This window comes from Giraffa tippelskirchi, chromosome 1 (assembly GCF_054371585.1).
Source record: "Giraffa tippelskirchi isolate mGirTip1 chromosome 1, T2T-mGirTip1v1.2.pri, whole genome shotgun sequence".
Lineage (NCBI taxonomy): Eukaryota > Metazoa > Chordata > Mammalia > Artiodactyla > Giraffidae > Giraffa > Giraffa tippelskirchi.
The window spans coordinates 212,645,854-212,664,990 of NC_137275.1; the positions used below are offsets into that span (position 1 = coordinate 212,645,854).

The 19,137-nt window shown below is 39.1% G+C and overlaps 1 protein-coding gene across 3 annotated transcripts in view; it reads right to left on the reverse strand.

The window, feature by feature from the left end:
* LOC145520116 (uncharacterized) overlaps positions 1–19,137 on the reverse strand; it is a 525,123-nt gene that overhangs the window by 139,528 nt on the left and 366,458 nt on the right. Inside the window, exons 9-10 of one of the 3 annotated variants that reach the window (XM_081525837.1) lie at positions 15,527–15,687; positions 13,635–14,419 (exon numbers count right to left, since the gene is read on the reverse strand). The exons of the other annotated variants lie outside the window; for them this stretch is intronic. The gene's annotated coding sequence lies outside the window, so the exon portion shown is untranslated. Of the gene's footprint in view, positions 1–13,634; positions 14,420–15,526; positions 15,688–19,137 lie in introns of those variants that run through there. 3 annotated transcript variants of the gene reach the window in all.

Here is a 19,137-nt window from a genome sequence, read left to right on the forward strand (position 1 = left end):
CGGTGAGATTACCATTGCCAGGCTTCCTTGTAGTTAGACATGAACATGAGCTTTGGTTCTAGACAGTACAGAATGACTTGATATGATGGGTGCCACCACTTCCAGACCTGACCATTACAATCTCTCACATATAATTCTCTTTGCTCTTCTCCCTTCTGCCAGCCTGAAGAAGACAAGTATGACGACCTTGGAAGTCATGCGATCAAAGTAAAGGAATCATAAATGGAAGGGCCCCAGGTCCTTGAATATCTTCTAGCAGAGAGCCACTCACTGTACAGAAATACCTATTTTTAAACTCTACGAGATGAAGAAATAAACATCAGATGTCACCTTCTTTAACTAGCCTGTGCAGATATTCCTACATGAAGAGACATATGTCTTCTACCTCAGATTTTGACAGCACTTTATTTGTACCTATGTTATTCTGTGCCTTCTATTTTGATCACGTGTACTCTTGTCTACTAGATTAAAAGTTCTGAGTGGCAAGAATTGAACATTTATTTTCCAACTGAGAAGTTACACTGTTTTTAAGAATTTTTACCAGGTACTCAATACTTGTAAAATTAATGAAATAAATGCATATTGGATAAATTCATTCACACATGGACACATGGATATGAGTGGCAAAATAAGGAGGAGATGGCTGAGATTTGAAGCCTGGCAAAAATGGAGAAAGCTAGTAAGTGTTAATGGCAATAAGAGAGTCCAAAAAGGGGAAATCAATCTTCGGGCATTCATTCATACTTTCATTCCTCCACTCATCTCATCCTCCCTCAATGAAAACAAACTGAGCAACTCTGGTAATATAATGAGATAGCACTGCCGTATGCGCTTTCCATGGAGTAATTCATTAAGTCTTCATAGCAAGCCTATTAGGTGGGCACTATTATTTCACTCATTTTATAGACGAGAGAAACTTAAATAAATAGCTTGTCAAAGCCACATAGGTAGCAGCGAGGCTGAAACTCAGACCTGCATAATCCCAGTCTACAGCCCCGGGGTTCAACCACAATGCTACAACAACTCCTACCTGCCAGCCATGATTTTGCTCATGGAGTTACAGAGAAGAATAAGTAAACAACCTTATTCTTTAAAACATCATCATAGTAATCTCAATATGATGCCTAGTGTGACATATACTATGAAAATTCTGAAAGAAGCAGGACAGAATTGTTGTGACCTTAGGTTAAGCAAAGATCTGACAGAAACTAACAATATAATCCACCAAAGAAAAGATTGATAAATTGAACTCCATCAAAATTTAAAACTCTGTTCTTCAGAAAAACACTATTAGGAAAATCAAAAGAGAACACCATAGAATGAGAGAAAATATTTGCAAAACACATACCTGAGAAAGGGTGGGAAGACACTTTTGATTTTACTCTAAAATTTAAATGAAATTGTGAGGTCCTAGCTTGGTGGTTTTGAGAATAAGCTTTGCAGTCAGGCAGACTGACATTCTCTCTGAAAACTGACTCAGTTTTCTCACTTGCAAAATAGAAAGAACAATAACATCTAGCTCATGAATTATGGAGAATTTTCTTCCATACTACATAGCTCATATGGCTATGCTAATACAAGTGGCACCTCCACACGGTTCCCCAGCCAACTGCATGGTTGGGGCTCCTTCAATTATTAAAAAGTACTTTTATCTAAGAAGGAATGGAAATTATAATGAAAAAAATAGGACACTGTTAAAAAGAACAGATGGATCCGTAATGGGACCAAATAGAACTTGGAGAAATGAAAAATGTAGTCACTGAAACTAAAAACTCGAGATTTAGGTTAAACAACAAATTAGAGGGTTGAGGAGAGCTAAATGACCTTGAGCTAGTTAATCAATTCTCTGTGCCTCCATGTTCTCAATAGCAAAACAGGGATAATAAAAATACCTTTCTTAAAAGTTGATTATAAAAATAAATATAAAACATATATATTTATTTTTATAATCAACTTTTAAGAAAGATATTCAGAATAGGACCAGTTTATCAAATAATAATTATTATTCAGTTCAGTTCAGTTGCTCAATCATGTTCAACTCTTTGTGACCCCATGGACTGCAGCACCCCAGGCCTCCCTGTCCATTACCAGCTCCTGGAGTTTACTCAAACTCATGTCCATTGAGTGGGTGATGCCCTCCAACCATCTCATCCTCTGTCATTCCCTTCTCCTCCTGCTTTCAAGCTTTCCTAGCATCAGGGTCTTTTCCAATAAGTCAGTTCTTCCCATCAGGTGGCCAAAATATTGGAGTTTCAGCTTCAGCATCAGTCCTTCCAATGAATATTCAGGACTGATCTCCTCCAGGATGGACTGTTTGGATCTCCCTGCAGTCCAAGGGACTCTCAAGAGTCTTCTCCAACACCACAGTTCAAAAGCATCAATTCTTCAGTGCTCAGCTTTCTTTATGGTCCCACTCTCACATCCATACATGACTACTGGAAAAACCATAGCTTTGACTAGACGGACCTTATTCAGTCATGACTTATTAAATAAGTATGTAGAAAATCTTCACATGGTGACAATCCCCAAATATATGTCTCAGAAATTTAGCTCTGTAACATGCTTTGGGAAAAAAAAGTACTCCATAATGAAATACTTTGGGAAGTCCTATATTACCCTAATAGCCTCTCAGAGATTCACAGTTGACGTTACCATCTTAAAAAACCCTCAAAAGTTCTGCTGTGAAGAAACCTGTTTTGCCTTGTCATTTAGGTGGTAACTAAAAAAATGACGGAATGGAGACTCGTGGAAGTTGTCACTTGGCAAAGTCCTTCAGCTGGTAAATGGCAGAGCTGATCTACAAATCACGGTTGCCTGCTCTAAAGTCCATGATTTTAATGACTGCACAATATTGTAAAGTTGAGAAGGAATTGATAATAATCTTCTTGTAAAAAGGCTTCTTTCTGAAAGTACAGAAACCCAAGGATGAACTCGCCCTACTGTCCCTTCATACAAACGTCTGCATGTCTGCCTCAATAGCCCCCAGCCAGTCTCCTGAATCCCAGGGGCAAGCAAGGTGTCCTTTGAGTATTTCCTCTCTTCCTGAGGCACAGGCAAGGGACAGTAGGAGAATGATTGGCTTCTAGGGCCTTGCTTCTAAGAAGTTCCATCAATCATATAATTGCACTATGAGTTTTCTTCCATACACATAGTTCATATGGCTATGCTAATACAGAGTGACACATCCACGTGTTTCTCTAGCCAATTGCATGTCTGGGGCTCCTTCAATAAATAGCAGTAGAAAATCAAAGATCAAGACATGAATTCACTAACACTGTTTATAATTTTCAGCTCAAAAAACAAAAAAGTTTTTTTTAATTAGGTCCGTGATTGTTGTGCTGTTACTATCAGAGTCAATGTCTTTTTCTTATGTAGACTTCTAAGTTTCCGACTTGAGAGAAATGAAGGTGGAATTTTCTGCACTGAATTTTATTCAAGGCAGGGATTTGAATTTCACAGGAACTGATAGGACCTGAACAACACTATTAACTGATTTCCATTAAAGGTTAATCGTACCCCAGATGTGAGTTAAGTTGGAATTTATGTGCTGGGTGTGTCACTTTTGTTTTCCTAAAGCTGTACTTTTAAATAAGACTATGTTAAAACCTTCTCAACTATACTCAGAAGTCCCAAGGTAATCATACTTATGATTACAGCTCATTGGTATTAAGTTGAAGTTAGAAAAGCTAACTAATGATCATCAAATATTCTGACAACACAGAAATTCTTCCTAAGTGAATCTTTAATATCCATAATATTTGGCTGCTTCTACATTTCATTCCTTTCAGTTCACCAACATTTTAATTAAACACTTATATTCATATCATATTTTCAACCCTCAACACAAATTGATCAAGCACTTTTCAAGGGCCAGTCTCTAAATTTGGCACTGGAGATTCTAACATTAATAAGACAAGGCTGGCCTTTGAGGAGTATACTGTGGATAAAAAAAAGACTCAAGCAGTTAAAAGTAACCAACCAATCCCTTACTGATTTTAAGCATGGCAACATAAATGTATCTTAAAATACATGTTACTGATTTACAAAGAAGGAGCTATATAATACCACGGTATTTCTGAAAATTTAAAAAAGCATCCATACAAAAACACAGTTGAATATTTTACAGCATACAAATAAAAAAATACACAAAAAATATGCTGAATGGTTGTCTGTGGGAGAGGAGGAAAAAGGAAGTGGGGAAAGGAAGGAAAGGAGAGAGGGAAAGAGGGAACAAAGGAGCAAAGGAAGGAAGAAGAGGTTGAACTTTCAAGTAGCTGGCAGAGCTGTCTGGTGGACAGGCAGTACTCTCTAGACAGGTTTTGTTACCTAATCCCTTCCCTCTTTTGTCCCGAGTCCCTAATTATGAGAAATCTTCTTAATCAGAAGACTTAAAATAAGAAATAAACCAATAATAAACTATGCAACCATGTAAGTGACTTGGCTTTCAATTTCAATAATACAAGGTGAGCATATAGGTGGGCAGATGGACTGGTATGCCTACCCACCTTCTGCAGACACCAAAAACCTTAAGACACAATCATCATAGCAGACCAAGGAGAGTCAGCTGCCCACTTCCCACCCTCCTTTTAACATGGGTGATTGCTCATGCTTAATCTGACTCAGATTGTAACCTGTACCTCTTTCAGGAAGATCATGCCTTAACCCAGTTCTGTTCCTCTAGTAATTAGAGTCTTCTTCCTCAAAGCTTTAAACTTGACAGAAACCTGAGGAGAGTCTTTCTAAACCAATCTTTTCTTTTCCTGGGACTCAACACAACCATCAGTCAACATTTACTAACTGCTCCCCTCCCTCCAACAAAGGCAAGTTCTTCTAGTGGATTCCCAAAGCAGCTTGCCAAATAAAATGGGGGACAGCCAGTTCAATTTGAATTTCAGAGATGCAACAAATAACTCTTTGGTATAAATATGACCCTGAAATACAAGAGGACCTACTTTTAGATCCTCTAAAAAATTATTCATTATGGATCTGAAATTCAAGTGAACTGGAAATTCTCTATTTTTATACATTAAATTTGACAGTTCTACCCTAAAATGAGGGAGTAGTAGCTAGAAAGCTTGGTCTATTGATGGTTGCTGAAGCAAATCCTAGAGGGATAGCAGGATGGGGCTAAATTCAAGAGCCCAGATAGTCTATCTTTCAAATTTTGTTTGTTTTTTATTGAATATACAATTGTAAATAGAATAAAACAGCTTCCAGTATTCTTGGGCTTCCATTGTGGCTCAGCTGGTAAAGAATCTGCCTGCAATCCAGGAGACCTGGGTTTGATCCCTAGGTTGGGAAGATCCCCTGGAGAAGGGAAAGGCTACTCATGCCAGTATTCTGGCCTGGAAAATTCCATGGACTCTATAGTTCATGGTGTCACAAAGAGTCGGACATGACTGAACAACTTTCACTTTCATGAATGAACCATAGTTTTTCCACATGAGACATATCTGATAAGAGAGGCAGTGTAGAATAAGGAGAAAAACAATGGCTAGAGGTCAGAAAAGTCAATCCCAGCTCTACCTCTAACTAAATCTGTGGAATTGGGCCACTTAATGTCTCCTCTGTGGTCTTCAGTCTCCTCATCTGGAGAATGGGAATGGAAGCCTAAATGATTGCTAGTGATTTCTTCTGCTTCAGCCCTTAATGGTATTCATTATATTTACCTAATTTAGTGGAGACAGTTTTGCTGTCCTTGATCCATGCAGGAACAATAATACTAACACAAATGAAGATTTCTTCCTCTTCCCATATATCAGTAAAAATTCCTCTGTGATGTATTATGGTTGTTACAAAAACTGAACCCTGAATTTCAGGCTCAGTAAGGAGGCCAAAGATTGCAAATGGCCCGTTACCAAAACTGAACCACAGCAGAAGCCTTGGTCTGAACAGTGTTGCCTTTAGGCATTATATATAAGATATATACAATCCAGAGTACATATCTTAATTAACAAGGTTTGAAGAGCAAGAGGTAGATCTGCCTATGTTTTAAAACAGTTAATAAACTATCCTAATATTACCAGCCTAAATGATTCTGTGTATCCCCTAAACTATGCAATATAATATAGTTGAGAAAAAAATTTCCATTCAGAACATTTAAAATCAGAAATGTGTATCACTTACAGGGATAAATTTCAGTGATTTGGAAAATTAATTTATCCATCATAGATCCTTCTATTACTTGATTTTTTATTTTTTTAACTTTCTATTTTGTATTGAGGTATAGCCAATTAACAATGCTGTGACAGTTTCTGATGAACAGTGAAAGGATTCAGCCATACACACACACATATATTCATTCTCCCCCAAATCCCCCTCCCATCCAGGGTGCCGTGTGCTATACAGTAGGGCCTTGTTGGTTATCCATTTTAAATATAGCAGTGCGCATATGTCCATTCCAAACTCCCTAACTATCTCTTGCCCCGATCCTTCCCTTCTGGCAACCATAAGTTTGTTTTCTAAGTTTGTGAGTCTCTTCCTCTTTTGTATGTAAGTCCATTTGTAAATGATTTCATATTTTTAATAATAAAGATAGATCATAATTTGGCCGATTATTGCTCTACGGCTAGAAGTACGAAAAGTGCGTAAATTTAACCAAATTTTGATCCTTACCACTCCTAGAGTTTTTTACTATAGCTTAAAGATTCTGAACACATAGATTTTTTTTGTGTCCCAGTTTTAATTTTCAATCCAGTTAAATCCAAAGGGAGGTAGAGAACTAAGATGTCCCAGAGGGCAGATAGTACATCTTATCTACCGGAGATCCACTCATCAGTCAACCACTAACTGTGTCTCTTATACCAGAACTTGGTACACAGAGAATACAAACTGGTGAGTTGTGCCCTTTCCAGCACAGATTTAAGTGAATATAAACAAAAACTTCCTTCTAAGGTTACATCACTTATGCTGAGCCCAATGTTTCATCATTTATGCTGAGCACATCGTTGATAAATGCTGTAATATACTCTAAGGAGGCCCTCAATTTCTTTGGATCTTATTTCTTTCACCTCAGATCACAGCAATGCATCAACTATACTGAGAAAGAAATCAGGAATGTGTTGTCCTCATGAGTTTGTTCCTACATTAAGTCACGTCTAGTGCTCAGGAAGCATGTCACATGCTCTGAAATGTCTATATTAGGTGCCAAAGCCTCTTGTCACGCAGAAGCCTCCTGTCTCAGCAGCTTCTGCCAGCATCATGAACTACAATGAGGATAATCCACCACTGGATTATATAGGACAGTCTTGCTTTTTCATTTTTTATGCCTTGTATCAGGCATAAAAACATGACTGAATAAACTTTGTCACACAGTTCTACTGATTCTGTCTCATTAATTTTTAATGAGAAAATTCCTCGTGTGGTCTATAAGCATCAGAATGTCATTTAAAACAAAACACAATGTAATGGCTTCTTCAAACTCAAGAAACTTGTGGAAAAAAAAATTAACCATTTGTTGCAGTAATGAGGAAAATGAAAGTGTGCCAACTTGGTTGGAATCCTGACTCTGCCATATTTGAGTTATTCTAGCTCTTTAAGCCTCCATTTCTCTATCTACAAAATAAATTTTAAAACATTTATTGCCAACTACTACATGTTCTAACCCCTTGGAAATGCATCAGCAAATAAAACAAAATCCCTGACCCTCCTGAGCTTACTGTACAGGGATAATGTATTAAAATAAGACAATGAAGCAAAAACTATGACATTATTCCAGCAGTTTACTTCTTATACAAATGACAATTTAGATATTTTTTACATTACAATAAAACAGAAAAGTTTTTTTATATCGATTATGAGATAAAATAAAACTTTAAAAAGAAAAAGAAAATTAGGAAATCATCACTTAGAAGCCACCATAGTAATAATTGTTCATGCAAAACTTACCAACATATGCTAAAAACTAGTAAGTGACAATCTGAAGAGAACAGAACATTTATATAGTCTCAAATATTTTCCCACAGGATACTTCCTAGTTAAAAAAATTACCTGGAAAGAGCTGAATCAACACCTATTTTTAGGAAACGGAATGCAACCTAAGTCTTAGCCTATCTGTATATTACCATTACTTGGGCCACAGGATTTTTACGTTGTATCTCTCTTAACCAAGAGATTAAAGGTAACATCTCTAGTGATGAGAAAAATTCGTAGGTACGGGATACATCCTGATACAAGGCATAAAAATATGTTCTGTGATAAGTTCAGTTCAGTTCAGTTCAGTCACTCGCTCAGTCGTGTCCAACTCTTTGCGACCCCATGAATTGCAGCACGCCAGGCCTCTCTGTCCATCACCAACTCCCGGAGTCTACCCAAACCCATGTCCATCGAGTCAGTGATGCCATCCAACCATCTCATCCTCTGTCATCTCCTTCTCCTTCCGCCCCCAATCCTACCCAGCATTAGGGTCTTTTCCAATGAGTCAACCCTTCGCATGAGGTGGCCAAAGTATTGGAGTTTCAGCTTCAACATCAGACCTTCCAATGAACACCCAGGATTGATCTCTTTTAGGATGGATTGATTGGATCTCCTTGCAGTCCAAGGGACTCTCAAGAGTCTTCTCCAACACCACAGCTCAAAACCATCAATTCTTCGGCGTTCAGCTTTCTTCACCGTCCAACTCTCACATCCATACATGACCACTGGAAAAACCATAGCCTTGACTAGACGGACTTTTGTTGGCAAAGTAATGTCTCTGCTTTTAAATATGCTATCTAGGTTGGACATAACCTTCCTTCCAAGGAGTAAGCGTCTTTTAATTTCATGGTTGCAATCACCATCAGCAGTGATTTTGGAGCCCCAAAAAATAAAGTCTGACACTGTTTTCAGTTTTCCCATCTATTTCCCATGAAGTGATGGGACCATATGCCATGATCTTAGTTTTCTGAACGTTGAGCTTTAAGCCAACTTTTTCACTCTCCTCTTTCACCTTCATCAAGAGGCTCTTTAGTTCTTCTTCACTCTCTGCCATAAGGGTGGTGTCATCTGCATATCTGAGGTTATTGATATTTCTCCCGGCAATCTTGATTCCAGCTTGTGTTTCTTCCAGCCCAGCGTTTCTCATGATGTACTCTGCATATAAGTTAAATAAGCAGGGTGACAATATACAGCCTTGACGTACTCCTTTTCCTATTTGGAACCAGTCTGTTGTTCCATGTCCAGTTCTAACTGTTGCTTCCTGACCTGCATACATGTTTCTCAAGAGACAGGTCAGATGGTCTGGTATTCCCGTCTCTTTCAGAATTTTCCACAGTTTATTGTGATCTACACAGTCAAAGGCTTTGGCATAGTCAATAAAGCAGAAATAGATGTTTTTCTGGAACTCTCTTGCTTTTTCGATGATCCAGCGGATATTGGCAATTTGATCTCTGGTTCCTCGGCCTTTTCTAAAACCAGCTTGAACATCTGGAAGTTCACGGTTCACGTATTGCCGAAGCCCGGCTTGGAGAATTTTGAGCATTACTTTACTAGCATGTGAGATGAGTGCAATTGTGCAGTAGTTTGAGCATTCTTTGGCATTGGCTTTCTTTGGGATTGGAACGAAGACTGACCTCTTCCAGTCCTGTGGCCACTGCTGAGTTTTGCAAATTTGCTGGCATATCGAGTGCAGCACTTTCACAGCATCACCTTTGAGGATTTGAAATAGCTCAACTGGAATTCCATCACCTCCACTAGCTTTGTTCATAGTGATGCTTTCTAAGGCCCACTTGACTTCACATTCCAGGATGTCTGGCTCTAGGTGAGTGATCACACCATCGTGATTATCTGGGTCGTGAAGATCTTTTTTGTACAGTTCTGTGTATTCTTGCCACCTCTTCTTAATATCTTCTGCTTCTTTTAGGTCCATACCATTTCTGTTCTTTATCGAGCCCATCTTTGCATGAAATGTTCCTTTGATATCTCTGATTTTCTTGAAGAGATCTCTAGTCTTTCCCAATCTGTTGTTTTCCTCTATTTCTTTGCACTGATCTCTGAGGAAGGCTTTCTTATCTCTCCTTGCTATTCTTTGGAACTCTGCATTCAGATGGGAATATCTTTCCTTTTCTCCTTTGCTTTTCGCATCTCTTGTCTTCCAAGCTATCTGTAAGGCCTCCTCAGACAGCCATTTTGCTTTTTTGCATTTCTTTTCCATGGGGATTTTCTTGATCCCTGTCTCCTGTACAATGTCACGAACCTCTGTCCATAGTTCATCAGGCACTCTGTCTATCAGGTCTAGAACCTTAAATCTATTTGTCACTTTCACGGTATACTCATAAGGGATTTGATCTAGGTCATACCTGAATGGTCTAGTGGTTTTCCCTACTTTCTTCAATTTAAGTCTGAATTTGGCAATAAGCAGTTCATGATTCGAGCCACAGTCTGCTCCCGGTCTTGTTTTTGCTGACTGTATAGATACTACTGTTAAAAAAGCACAGCCTGAATCTAAAGATGAGGAAACACTAGGGAAACCCAAATTGAAGGGTATTCTACAAAAAGTTGAATAGTACTCTTCACAAATGTCAAGGCCATGACAAAAATAGAAATACTGTAGAACTCTTTCAGATTTAAAAAGACTACAGAGACATGACAACTAAACCCAGTGTGTGATTCAAAATTGGATTCTGGGCCAAAAAAAACACATTATTTGGCTCTGATGATATGAGGAGGACAACTGGTGAAATTGTAAGATTTGGAGGGCAGACAATAATACTGTAGTAATGTTAACTTTCTAATTGTGACCATTATTGTATGGTTATATAGGAGAATGCCCTTGCACACTGTTATGTAGAAGAATGCCCTTGCATTTAGCAAATAAACACTAAAGTATGTAGGTCAAAAAACTAAGATCATGACATCTGGTCCCATCACTTCATGGCAAATAGATGGGGCAACAATGGAAACAGTGACAGACTTTATTTTGGGGGGCTCCAAAATCACTGCAGATGGTGTCTGCAGCCATGAAATTAAAAGACACTTACTCCTTGGAAGCAAAGTTATGACCAACCTAGATAGCATATTAAAAAGCAGAGACATTACTTTGCCAACAAAGGTCTGTTTTGTCAAAGCTATGGTTTTTCCAGTAGTCATGTATGGATGTGGGAATTGGACTATAAAGAAATCTGAGCGCTGAAGAATTGATGGTTTTGAACTGTGGTGTTGGAGAAGACTCTTGAGAGTCCCTTGGACTGCAAGGAGATCCAAACAGTCCATCCTGGAGGAAATCAGTCCTGAATGTTCATTGGAAGGACTGATATTGAATTAGTACAATTTACCTCAGCGATTCCCTCAGTGAGTAGCAAGGTACAGAATAGAACACAATTGTGGCCGCACCAAAAGTTAACTCCCTCCAAATCTGCGGGTGACTGTGAGATCTTCCAATCTGAGACTGTCTCCAGGTCTGAGGTAGACAGCTGAGGTGGATGCAAACTTTCTTTTCTAATTTCTTTCTGACATGTGGAGTTGTTCTATTTCTAGGCATGAATCCAGACCATTTCCTTCTGAAAGCCATCCATGTATCATGAAGATGGATACCCTTAACTGCCAATGCTACTGAGTATTTGTGTATTGCCCTGTATTTTCATAAGTATTCTTATGATAGTATGTGTATGACTTTATCAATGGGAGATGAGGAAAGAGCACAACTGCACACTCTGCTTTCTATGTGTGAATTAAGTAACAGATTTATGGGTGTCTAATTACCACAAGCTTTGAAAGAAGTGATGTGATAGGCTGCTGATCACAACATGTATCTATTATTTACACAGTGATTTGTGGACTGAAGAGCTAGCAGCAAGTCTGTACTTTATGCAATTGTTGTTGTTGTGTTGTTTAGTCACTAAGTCATGTCTGACTGTTTTGTGGCCCCATGCACCATAGCCTGCTAGGCCCCTCTGTCCATGGGATTCCCCAGGCAAGAATACTGGAGTGGGTTATTTCCTTCACCAGGGGATCTTCCCGATCCAGGGTTTGAACCTTCATCTCCTGCATTGGCGGTGGATTCTTTACTCCTGAGCCACGCTATGCAATTACTAACAACTAATTTATCTTGAGAACTGAAATTTGAACCATGTCATTGTTTTGCATTTCATAATCATGCCTATACTGTCACTTCAGCCTCTTTTTTGTGTTCCTTGAACACCCAAGAAAAAGTGTTACTGGGTGAATCAGTGTTACTGAATCTGTATTACTGGAAACCTGGAGAACCCAGGCAGGGAATAAAAACCAAACCATTCAGATGAGCACTTGTACTTGACTAATCCATGATTCTTTGTTTTTGGAAGCATAGCCATGAAGTTTTAAACCAAGAAATGACACCAGTGAACCAGAAAAAGGCCATGAACAAAGGCTCAAGTAATCTACCAACAGTAAATTAGGATTAGTACATCATTTTTCTGTGTACCTATGAAAACCTATCCTACTAGCCAATCCTAAAGGAATTCAACCCTGAATATTTATTGGAAGGACTGATGCTAAAGCTGAAGCTCCACTACTTTGGCCACCTGATGTGAAGAGCCAACTCATTGGAGAAGACCCTGATGCGTGAAAAGATTGAGAAGAGAAGAGAAGAGGGCAACAGAGGATGAGATGATTAGACAGCATCACTGACTGAATGGACATAAGTCTGAGCAAACCCTGGGAGACAACCAAGGACAGGAAAGCCTGGCATACTGCAGTTCATGAGGTCACAAAGAGTCAGACATGATTTAGCAACTGAACAACAATGAAAACCTACTTATATTTTTGGTAACTATTAAGAAAAAGAGATGAAATTTTAAAGTAAGAAAGTAGGCATTCATATTTCTGTAATAATTTGAATATTTCCACATAAAGTAGGGTTTCTCTTTATATAAAATATTTAGGAATATTTCTTCTAAGTTCAGTTTTACATAGTTTTCATGTTCATAGCTAAGGTTCAACTGATTGTAGCTTTCACAGAATCCCTTCAGTCAACAGAACACAAGCATCAAGTAATCACAGGAAAATCATTCCTGTTAATTTATAAATGCTGATAAAAACAGGTGACAGACAAGTGGTAATGACTGCATGCATATATGCATTGTGTATTTTATTTAATATTTAATTTTAAGAACTAATTTAAAAGCTTTTACCAGCAATTGTTAAATATTTGTTACCTATCTTGATCATAATACAGTGTATAATTGTATTTATTACCAACCCATAGCTTAATTAACCCCATGGATTAACATTTCTTATCTTCTCAAGAGCAACAGAATAACCTCGTGGGATTATTCATTGCATCTCAAGTGACCTACATTAACAAGGTGTCTATATTATTTCATTATTAAATGTGCAATTTCATATTTTAGTACAGGTAAAGGTTGTGGTTTAGGGCCTCACAAACTCATTTCACATCCCTGGGGCTAGGATCACCAACATTTCTCTGCTTCCTCCAAAGCAGAACAAGATAAAGCCAGGTTCTTTCTTACTATATCCCAGTGATTATGAAAACTCTTTGATGTGACCAATTCCATTATGCATCAAAGAGAAGTAAAGCTATCCAGTAACATTTCTGTCGAAATACACCAGTCTATGTGTTTCATAATTATTGAAAAGATCAATCAAGAAAACATCATTTGTTAAAAGATATCACCAAGTCCTTGTAAACGTGTAATGACATTTCTTGGCCAGTTCCTTCATTTTGGCTTTATTATAATGTTAGTTATAAAAGCAGTGGACCTGAAGATAAGAAATCCAGGATGTACTGTAGACCAAAACCTGTCCCTAATTAACTAAACAACCTTAACAAATGTTTCAGCTTCTATGAGCCTTAGCTTTTTCACTGTAAAATAGGATAGCACTTCTCCATCTGCCTCAGAGCTTTCTCATGAGAAGCAAATAGATGTCCATAAGATAAGAATAGTGGGACTCTATACTAATGTGACTGCAAAATAAGCCAACCTTACTATGTGAACCAATATGCAAAATTAATAAAAATATAGTCCTTGTTCTGAGTACTCATAATTAGAAAATTTTGAAATTGTTGATGTGTTCATTAATTAATCTTTGCACAAAATGATCAGCTTCCAGAAAAATAATACATTTCCCGATCTTTGAAAATGGTTTGCTTCATCTGAGACATGAGGCTGAGTCTGAATTCCAAAGAAAACATGGCATAAGCATTAACATGAAAAAAAAATGTTTAATCCCACACAAAAGGCACATTCTATGGCTAATATAACCAGCTTCCCAGGTCTGTTACCACTAGAAGCTGACTCTTCCAATGATTCAGAAGGTGTAGGGTGGTCATGAAGCCAAATTTCAACTGTCTTGCCCACTCAACGTTGGCTATTTTACTTGTTTCCCATTTGTGTGTTTCTCCCTTGTGGAAACCTTCTCCTACTACAAAGGTATCTCGGTGGTTGTACAATACACATCACAGGTGTTCAGGCAAACAGGAGAAAGCTGGATTTCATTTTCATATCTGAAAAAGATCCAGACAAGTTTCATGGATCATTCTTTTAAGAGTAGTTAAATACTGCCAACTGTTAGAGCCCTGGTGAAGATGAGAGAGTCTAATTATCCACTTCTACACATTTTCTGTGGGTGCAGCCCACGGTCAACTGGCAGAATGAGAAAATTTACTTGTTTGTCCAAAAGCCTAAGTTCATAACTCCTCGTTCCTGGTTGAACATTTATCATCATTTACTAAGCAGCATCTGTATGCCCTTCCTATACAGCAGAAGAGGGTAGAAAAGGGAATCACTGTAGGAACAGGGAGGAACTGATTTCCACACTACGGAACCAACACCTCTTCTCATCTGCCTTCCCCATATGCTGGGACAGCAGCCTGTGACTAATCTTGGCCTAGTCAATCAAAAAATAGAGATGTCCACCTCTGGAACTCTGGATGATCCCAGGGGAGTGATGCAAAGGTGCAGGGCAATTTGGGAAATTATGTACAAAGGAAGGAGGAATATTGATAATCCAGAGACAAAGAACAAAAATGTCCAGGACCAGTGATGCCAGTAGTGGAGGTCAAAGGAGACTGTTTCCAAGGTTGTTCCCAGTGCCAGTTCTCCAGAGTTCCCATCCATCCTCTGAGCTTGATTCTCTAGCCTTTCAATGAACGTGCATCCAATATTCATGATAACCCAAATATGTGCCAGACTCTTCATAAGAGAATTAGGTGGAAGTGTGCAAGGAGACACTGTAGATGTAAACATATATGACACATATTTTGCCTTGGAGAAGCACACTGTAGTGAGGCTGGTGGTGAACTTAAATTCAATTCTGATCCCACTTCCTCCTAGACCCCTATCTTTTCTCCTTCCCCCCAGCTCCCAGGTTCTACGATCAGTAGCCTTCTCTTGAAATAGTTTGCTTTCTAATCTGTTTTATAGGTATTTCTTGTGTACCCTCTAAGATTGTGAGCATCCTGGGCATATAACCCTCATATGTTTTATTTTTAAATCATCAGAGTATTCAGCCCAGTGTCTAGAATGTGGGAGGTTCTTCTCACAGAAACACGTACTGACAATTGTCCCCAAATATCCCTTGCATCGTAATAATGGAGCTTGGCTGTACTTGCCTCTTAGAGAGAATGTCAGATTCCAAACAATTATGTGAGCACCATAAATGTCTTTGTGTTAGGTTCTCGCTTTGGCACAGCTGATGAAGAGCCTCCATAATCTGATGATCCTTCACCTCATAAACACGTCATCCTGGCACCTACTGAGGGCAAGCTCTGAGCTAGGAAATGGAGACACAAAGATACATCATCTTCCTTTCACTCAGGGAGTTCACAATTACGTGGAAATAAAGACATTAAAAATATTCCCTGTTCCCAATCTGAGAGACAGGATTGTAATGGGGTTTATTCCAATTGTCAATACAGAGACAGAAGGGGATAGCTGAAGGTGGGAAAGAGAAGTCATAAGTACTGAGAAGACAGGAAGAAACGGAAAGCTTCTGAAAAGGACCTGAGCAGTTGCTGTGATTGAATGAAAGTCAGGTATCAAATTGGCGGTAAAAGGAATTCTCAGGATCAAGCAAAGACAAAAAGCCTGGGACAAATTCCTGATTAGAGCCGGAAGGATTGGCTAAGACTAGGGCAAGCACATAAGGATGGATACGCAAATAACAGATTCCCTGGGCAGCATATTGGGCTTGTGCAGCAGGATGGATAGGTCGCTGGTGGGTCAAGGTCATGGTTTTCTGAGTTCATCACCTGAGGTTAAGTGTGGTAGCCAAAGCAAGCATGAGACACTCTAGAAGAACAGTGGAAGAAACTGAACTTCAAAAGTGAGATTTCAATTAAGAATTTAGCTGGTAGATAAAAGATCAACAGCCATTGGCAGAAGAAAAGTACGAATAAAGCAGCTAGAATAAAGTACGAATAAAGAAGCTAGACGGAGTATTATTTGTCATGGGCAGGGGGAGACATGACCTGTGGCTGAAGTACAGGGGCAAAAATTTCTCAGGGAGGTTTCAGAAGTAATTCAGGGTTAGACTGGGAGGGGCCTTTGAAAACATGCTAAAAATGTTGAACTTCATCCTGGAATCAACAGAAAGTTCACATAGGAGTTGTTGTGTTGCAGATTGGGTTCCATGGGAAGCTGGTTCAGAGCACAGATTTGCATGCAGGGAGATTAGTGGACAATGTCAGAAGCTTAGCACCTATGGGGCAGTGAAGGAAGTCACGCGGGGCAGAGGGAGAAGCTGGACTGAGATGCTAAAACAACAGAGGCCTCAGCTGACCCCCAGATGCTACTACGAACAAGTGACAAGTCAGTTACTGCTGGAAGGCCCAAAGTTGGCGCTCATCGATGCTCTATTCATCGCTACAAACTAAACAACGCAGCACACCAGGGTGAGCTCGCTCCATGTGCCAGGGCCTCTGCTAAGACATGTTTCATACTGTACATTTTTCAATCCTCGCCAAACCTTATATACCATTTTCATTCAACATATCAGACTATTAAGGACCTGAGAAGTAGAATCAGGTAAAATCAATGAGCAAAAAGTATTCTTGCTGTAACCACATAACAAAAGAATAAAAAAAGATAACTCAACATAAATATTTCTTTGGCGTAATTTTTTTAAGAATTATTTGGAATCTTGGGTAGAAGAAAAAGGTTGGGAAATCATGTCTTTTCCTTGTCAGTTTTTTGTTTTGTTTTGTCTTAACTGTTTGTGAGAGTGAGACGAGGAAAACAAACAAAATTCTTATGCAGATAAACTGTTGCAACTGTCCATCAGGTTTTTGTGAAATAAAACAAAAGAAAAAAAAAAGATGAAGAATTTAAAAAGGAAGTAAACCAGTGTTTCAGAACAGTTATAGGTTAGGAGAATAGACTCATAGTCTAGGAGAGAAAATAAATAGATGCATGAAATTGCTGCACTTCATTTTACTAGGGCTTCCCAGGTGGCACTAGTGGTAGGGAACACGCCTGCCAATGCAGGAGACATAACAGACAAGGGTTCAATCTCTGGGTGGGGAAGATCCCCTCTTGGAGGGCATAGCAATCCACTCCAGTATCCTCGCCTGGAGAATCCCATGGTCAGAGGAGCCTGGCGGGTCCATGGGGTCTCAAAGAGTCGGACACAACTGAAGCAACTGGGCACGCACACACACATTTTACTTAGATTCTGTCCCTACAAATATATGTGCATATGGTGACCTACATTGGATTTTTCCACAGAAGGCAACGATTCTAACAATGACTAACGTTTGTTGCTTTTGAACTGTGGTGTTGGAGAAGACTCTTGAGAGTCCCTTGGACAGCAAGGAGATCCAACCAGTCCATCCTAAAGGAAATCAGTCCTGAATATTCATTGGAAGGACTGATGTTGAAGCTGAAACTCCAATACTTTGGCCACCTGAAACTTCAATACAATGGCTACCCGACTCATTGGAAAAGACCCTGATGCTTGGAAGGATTGAAGGGAGGAGGAGAAGGGGACGACAGAGTATGAGATGGCTGGATGGCATCACCAACTCAATGGACATAAGTTTGAGTAAGCTCTGGGAGTTGGTGATGGACGGGAAGCCTGGCATGCTGCAGTCCATAGAGTGGCAAAGAGTCAGACAATACTGAATGACTGAACTGAACGTAGGTTGAGTACTTATTTTGTGCAGAGATCTTTACATTCATTTTCTCATTTAATCCTGCTAAAAGATAAACAGAGTCACATTAAAATTGTTTTAAGAATGTAATCTATCAACTTGGGCAGCGCTAAACTGAAAGTGGTTAGGAGCACTCCTCTGACAGAAGCCAAGAGGGGGAGACATACAGAGAAAATGCAAAAGCAGGAAGGGAAATTATCTGGATATGCCTAAAGCCTAGTTGGCCGTTTGGAATTTCTTGTCCTTAGAGTCTGGGCTTTGTAACTCTGAGGCATTCACAGTCTTAGATTTTGATCTGCTGAGGTACCGTGGCGTTAGAGCCACATCTACCTAATGGATTTCCTGTTTAACCAATTTAACTCTTCTCAGAGCAACCCTGAGGAGTATGTAACTATTTTTAAAGCTATTTTATCACCATTATATATATTTTATTTGACATTTGTACAGATGAGGAGACCAAGTCTAACTGAGTTTAGAAATCTGGTCCAGAGCAAGTAAGTGGCTGAAGTGATACCTTTCCATCTGGAGAGCCCACTAACTCAATAACTCTGTCAACATTCTTACAGAATTTATATTTACAAAGCACCTACCCAGCCCTTATATACAGAGTACATCATGAGAAACGCTGGGCTGGAGGAAGCACAAGCTGGAATTAAGATTGCTGGGAGAAATATCAATAACCTCAGATATGCTGATGACACCACCCTTATGGCAGAAAGTGAAGAAGAACTAAAGAGCTTCTTGATGAAAGTGAAAGAGGAGAGTCAAAAAGTTGGCTTAAAACTCAACATTCAGAAAACGAAGATCATGGCATCTTGTCCCATCGCTTCATGGCAAATAGATGGGGAAACAATAGAAACAGTGACAGACTATTTTTTTGGGCTCCAAAATCACTGCAGATGGTGACTGCAGCCATGAAATTAAAAGACTCTTGCTCCTTGGAAGGAAAATTATGACCAACATAGACAGCATATTAAAAAGCAGAGACATTACTTTGCCAACAAAGGTCTGTCTAGTCAAAGCTATGGTTTTTCCCGTAGTCATGTGTGGATATGAGAGTTGGACTATAAAGA